The sequence below is a fragment of the Salvelinus alpinus genome, chromosome 22 (assembly GCF_045679555.1).
Source record: "Salvelinus alpinus chromosome 22, SLU_Salpinus.1, whole genome shotgun sequence".
NCBI lineage: Eukaryota > Metazoa > Chordata > Actinopteri > Salmoniformes > Salmonidae > Salvelinus > Salvelinus alpinus.
Window position 1 is genome coordinate 18,878,353 of NC_092107.1, and position 6,882 is coordinate 18,885,234.

The window sequence follows — 6,882 nt, forward strand, 5'->3', positions numbered from 1 at the left end:
TATGTTATAATATATATAATATGTATAATATATGTTAAGTTTGCTCAAAATAAACGCAGTTGACAGTGAGAGAACATTTATTTTTTTGCTGGGCTTATTTATTTTGTATAGGTAAAGAATAGATTAAATCAAGAATAGTCTGATGGGTGACAATATTAGCCCATCACTTGTGAATTATATATTATCACTTGTGAATGATACCCAGTGTAAGGCAAGAAACAATGGCTTTTTTACTTTTTCGAATCATAGTCGCACACCTCATGAAGCCTAGCCCATAGGCCTATATGTTTTGATAAGGGTTGTATCATAACCAAAGTGGCCAAATAACTTAATCCAGGGGTGTAGAGCCTAACTGGCATACATAAGCAGCACGATTTTCAAGTTTGCGGAAGATAATTTTCACCATAGAAATGCACCTTTATAATAAAAACTTTACATGCATAATCGCATTTGTGGTCACTATTGATAATGGTGTTTTCCCGCTAATGGAACATTCACGCTTATAGCCTACTGCCGTGTGCGCATTGCTGTGCTTATAATGTGAAGAAATAGCCTAATAGTTTATCACATTTTAAGCTAAATGTTCTGATCTGTTGCTTTGAGTAAAAACGTTTTTTCATGCTAGTGGTTGTATTAATTTGGGATCTATTGTATCCCACAACTGTCCCGGACTATGTTTTGGAAAATGTATTTCTCAAATAGAATAGGTTGACTTTTGTACGATGGGGGATAGTAGATTGACATAGGCTATTGCTTTTGCTGTTCGTTAGGCCTACTCATCTTGTTGGCTGATGAAAAGTAAATGTGGACTGTTTTTCCAACTTCTGACTTCAACTCTATATGTGGCCTTAGAAATAATGTTAATGAAATCAATAACTTGCTAACATCAGATAACATTAATATTTTAGCCATTTCTGAGACTCACTTAGATAATTCATTTGATGATCCAACAGTAGCAATACAAGGATATAACATGTATAGAAGAGACAGAAATGTTTATGGGGGAGGTGTTGCTGTACATATTTAGAGCCATATCCCTGTAATGCTTAGAGAAGATCTTATGTCGAGTGTTATTGAAGTGTTGTGGTTGCAGGTAAAGCCTTTTCTTTTGGGGTGTTACTATAGGCCACCAAGTGTGAATAGTCAGTATCTAAATAATATGTGTGAAATGCTTGATAGTGTATGTGATGTAAACAGAGAGGTCTACTTTCTTGGGGACCTGAATATTGACTGGTTTTCATCAAGCTGTCCGCTCAAGAGGAAGCTTCTCACTGTAACCAGTGCCTGTGTCAGGCGGTGGGTGTAGCTGGCGCAGGAGAGCAGAGATGAGTGAACAAACGCACTTTACTTAAGAAAGAGCACAAAGTAACAATACCAATGTGCGAACAATAACGGTAGCCACAAAGCCCGGGTGAAAACAGCACCCGGAAAAAAACAGCCGGAAACGTACCGACCTGAACAACAAACAATCACACACAAAGACATGGGGTAAACAGAGGGTTAAATACATGACCAGTAATTGGGAAATGAAAACCAGGTGTGTGGGAAACAAAGACAAAACCAATGGAAAATGAAAAGTGGATCGGCGATGGCTAGAAGACCGGCGACGTCGACCGCCGAGCGCCGCCCGAACAAGGAGAAGAACCGACTTCGGCGGAAGTCATGACAGAACAAAATAAAATGTAAAACAAAACAAACAAACTTGCAGCAGTACTATCAGCCTAAACTGAGACAACGAGCAAATCACATGTTATTAGTCACATGTGCTGAATACAACAGCTGTAGACCTTACAGTGAAATGCTTACTTACGAGCCCCTAACCAACAATGCAGTTAAAAGAAATACGGATACGAATGAGAAATAAAAGTAACAAGTAATTAAAGAGCAGCAGTAAAATAACAATAGCGAGACTATACAGGGGGGTACCGGTACAGAGTCAATGTGCAGGGGCACCGGTTAGTTGAGGTAATATGTACATGTAGGTAGAGTTATTAAAGTGACTATGCATAGATGATAACAACAAGGAGTAGCAGCGGTGTAAAATAGGGAGAAAGGGGGGGAACAATGCAAATAGTCTGGGTAGTCATTTGATAAGGTGTTCAGGAGTCTTATGGCTTGTGGGTACAAGCTGTTTAGAAGCCTCTTGGACCTAGACTTTGCGCTCCGGTACCGCTTGGAGTACAAGAGGGGACTGAGCACACACCCCTGAGGGGCCCCTGCGTTGAGGATCAGCTCGGCGGACGTGTTGTTGCCTACCCTTATTACCTGGGGGAGGCCCGTCAGGAAGTCCAGGAGCTTATTGATGAGCTTTGAGGGCTCTATGGTGTTGAATGCTGAGCTGTAGTCAATGAATAGCATTCTCACATAGGTGTTCCTTTTGTCCACGTGGGAAAGGGCAGTGTGGAGTGCCATAGAGACCGCATCATCTGTGGATCTCCTTAAAGTAACTAACTTTGGCCTTCCGGATAGCCTGAGTGCACTTATTTCTCATTTGCCTGAACGAGAGCCAGTCAGCCTGAGTATGCGTGTACCGAGCCTTTCACCAAATGCGATTCTTGAGGTGGAGTAACTCTGTAAGATCACGGTTAAGATCACAGGGGCTGAACCTGTTTTTAATTCTCATTTTCTTTATGGGGGCGTGTTGGTTAACAATATCACTGAAAATATCAAAAAAGAAGGTCCAAGCATCTTCAACAGAGGGGATCAAACTGATTCAATACCAATTTACAGAGGCCAGGTCATGAAGGAAAGCTTGGTCATTAAAGTTTTTTAACGAGCGTCTATGCCAAATCAGGACAGGTCGTTTCACTGAGCAGCCATTACGAACGCAGGCTGTAAAACAGTGATCACTAGGGTCATTACAGAAAACACCAGACTGATACCTATCAGGATTATTTGTGAGGATAACATTGAGGAGAGTAGCCTTTTCTAGGTGCTTGGAGTCATACCTTGTGGGATTGGTAATAATCTGAGAAAGATTTAGGGAGTCCCATTGCTTTAGGACTTGGTCAGGTGGTTTAAGCATGTCCCAGTTTAGGTCACCTAGCAGGACGAATTCAGACTTAGTGTAAGGGGCCAGGAGAGAGCTTAGGGCAGGTAGGGTACAGGCCGGTGCTGATGGAGGACGATAACACCCAGCAACAGTCAACGAAGAGCTATTTGAACGTTTAATGCTTAAAACCAGCAAATCAAATTGTTTGGGGACAGACTTGGTAGAGACAACTGAGCACTGAAGGTGATCCTTGGTAAAGATTGCCACTCCCCAACCCTTGGGGATTGCCACTCCCCAATCTTGTCTTGCTGTCTGGGGATTGTTTATGTACTTTTTCACAGCGTTCCAGCTCCCTCTCAGAATTTATGAAAATCTTTGGGATAAAAATGTAATCTATACGAGAGTAGGTGTTATTGACATTAGAGTAGTATGTTTAGTCCATAGATGCGCTTTTAGTCTCTCTCCAGATATCTATCAGACCCATCTCTTTAGTAAGAGAGTTCAACATCTTTGCAGATCTAGGGTTTGTGGTGGGGACTTGAGATGATTTATCCAGGGTTGGGTTGAGGGTACAATTGAAATCTCCAGCCAGCACTCCAAAGGAAACACAATGCTCATTGAACAGGGTTATCATTTTTGACATGAAAGCAGGAGTATCTGTGTTAGGGGCGTATATAATATGGTAATTGGTTGCCCATACAGTGACCCAGTTATCAGAATAAATCTCCCCTCCGGATCAGATATGTTTTTGTCAATTATGAATGGAACATGCTCATGGATAAGTATGGCTGTGCCTCTACAGTTTGATTTGAAAGACGAGAAATACACCTGTCCCACCCAGGCTCTGCAGAGTTTAGCATGTTCGGCATCCCAGAGGTGTGTCTCTTGTAATAGCGCAAGGTCTGCTTTTTCCTTTTTAAGAGCAACGTATCTTTTTGTGTTTTATTGCATGACCTAGACCATGGCAGTTCCATGTCAGTAGATTTAAGGTACTAGTCAAGGTCATCAAACAGTAATCAAACTCTATTGCAAGTCATCTCTGGGTATAGATGTATCATAGTTACAGTTGATCACATAAAATAAAAAATAAATGGTGTACATAGAATAACAATTTCTGAACACCCCAGCCGAGTTCCCAAACTCGAAATTTCCCGTTGGAATTTTTTTCCCCCTTTATTTAACTAGGAAAGTCAGTCAAGAACAAATTATTATTTACAATGACAGCCTAGGAACAGTGGGTTAACTGCCTTGTTCAGGGGCAGAAAGACAGATTCTTGTCAGCTCTGGGATTTGATCTAGCAACCTTTCAGTTACTGGCCCAACACCATAACCACTAGGCTACCTGCCGCCCCAAATATAAACAGGATAAGGCCATAGGCATAAAATTGACACACTGAGCCTCTCGTTTGGTCTGTAGATGTGTCGACAGGCTATAAATGGTGGAGGCCTATGTGAAAATAATAACTACAAATAATAAAAAAGGGGAAATAAAAGTAGTCTAAAACGTTAGTAGGCCTAGGTTAGGCTATAGGGCCTATCCCTCTCTCAGTATTGATATGTTGGCTACGTGTGCCTTTAAAAAAGAAAATGTCCTTGAGCTGTTCTTGTCTATTAATGTTCTGTATTTTGGCATGTTTTGTGTGGACCTCAGTAAGAGTAGCTGCTGCTTTTGTAAAAGCTAATGGGGATCCTAATAAAATACCCCCAAAAATACCATTGATGTCAGGCTTGGGCTCCGAGCTCTTCACGACACCTTCCACATCGCCCTCATTCACTTCCATTTCAACTCCAGCACTAGGTCTGGCATAGGGCTCACTCTGTTTGCTCTTGACACCAAACTTCTTCAACACACCTCTTCCGTCTTTTCGCCATCTTCAACAGATTCAGACTCAACTTGTGCCTCCCTAATTCTCTTCAACCTTTTTTTCCTTCCCCCCCCCCCCGGAAAATATTACACTTTTCCGCATCAATATCTCTTTCTTGCTTCCTTGAGGAACGCCATCTCTACTGCCACTCATTATCATGATTGCAGAATCGCTGATTGACCACATCTAAATATTTTTTTTATCTGGTATAATGGCTTTTGCAACAATTGGATGTGCATTCCGCCACCTACTGTGCGGGTGGATAATAAAGATCCCAAAAGAAATAAAGCGTGTTAAAAAATATTCTTACAAACTAGCAAAAAGAAAGTAAAACTAAGCTAAATAAACATGGTTTTCTGGTAAAATCCAAATTCTAAGCAGGTCTTTACACAGGCTTAGAAGGATCCTGTGAGGGCAGGACATTTTCTGGTGACAGTAGTCCTTGCAGTGCTTCTGCCGTGAAGTCTTGGAGCCCCAAAAACTTTTCGGCTGCAGATACAATGATGTCCAGCTTCTTGGACTTCTTGGACACTTGTGCAATACAATTAATAACTGTGGCTATAAATGCTACAAAATCAACCTTCTTCACAATGAGTGCATCCGGATCACTTGATTGATATAAAACATTTGCAACTGGTTGCAGTGCGTCAACCGCCATATCTTCTTCAGCTATTGCTCCTTCAACTCTCTTCACCGTCTCCACATAGGACATCTGCAATACAGCCCTGATCCTTGACACCTGTCACCCTAACAGTGCACTTAAGTCCAGAGTATGATCCCCACCACAGTTGCAATATTTTCCATTCACAGATTCCTCAATAAAATACTTCTCCCGTCTGCAAACATATAACTTGTGGCCATATCTTTCGCAATTCCCACACTGTAGTGGTTTGGACAAAAATGCTCTCATGGCATACCTCACATATCCAAGCTTCACATGTGCAGGTAGAGTCTCCTCAAACAACAACAGTATCAATAGACTTTTCTCCTTCTTTACATTTACCATGCAGGACAGGCAACGTGCTCTGACCACTTGTGGGATTTTCTGAATAAGGGACTCGTCATCTACAGTACCAGTCAAACGTTTGGACACACCTACTCATTCAAGGGTTTTCTTTATTTTTACTATTTTCTACATTGTAGATAATAGTGAAAACATCAAAACTATGAAATAACACATATGGAATCATGTAGTAAAATCAAATCAAATGTATTTATATAGCCCTTCGTACATCAGCTGATATCTCAAAGTGCTGTACAGAAACCCAGCCTAAAACCCCAAACAGCAAGCAATGCAGGTGTAGAAGCACGGTGGCTAGGAAAAACTCCCTAGAAAGGCCAAAACCTAGGAAGAAACCTAGAGAGGAACCAGGTTATGAGGGGTGGCCAGTACTCTTCTGGCTGTGCCGGGTGGAGATTATAATAGAACATGGCCAAGATGTTCAAATGTTCATAAATGACCAGCATGGTCAAATAATAATAATCACAGTAGTTGTCGAGGGTGCAGCAAGTCAGCACCTCAGGAGTAAATGTCAGTTGGCTAGTAACCACAAAAGTGTTAAACAAATCAAAACACATTTATAGTTGAGATTCTTCAAAGTAGCCACCCTTTGCCTTGATGACAGCTATGCACACTCTTGACATTCTCTCAATTAACAGGTTTGCCTTGTTAAAAGTTAATTTGTGGAATTTCTTTCCTTAATGCATTTCAGCCAATCAGTTGTGCTGTGAAAAGGTAGGGGTTGTATTCAGAAGATAGCCCTATTTGGTAAAAAACCAAGTCCATATTATGGAAAGAACAGCTCAAATAAGCAAAGAGAAACGACAGTCCATCATTACTTTAAGACATGAAGGTTAGTCAATACGGAAAATTTAAAGAACTTCGAACGTTTCTTCAATTGCAGTCGTTAAAACCATCAAGCCCTATGATGAAACTGGCTCTCATGAGGACCGCCAGAGGAAAGGAAGACCCAGAGTTACCTCTGCTGCAGAGGATAAGTTCATTAGTTACCAGCTTCAGAAATT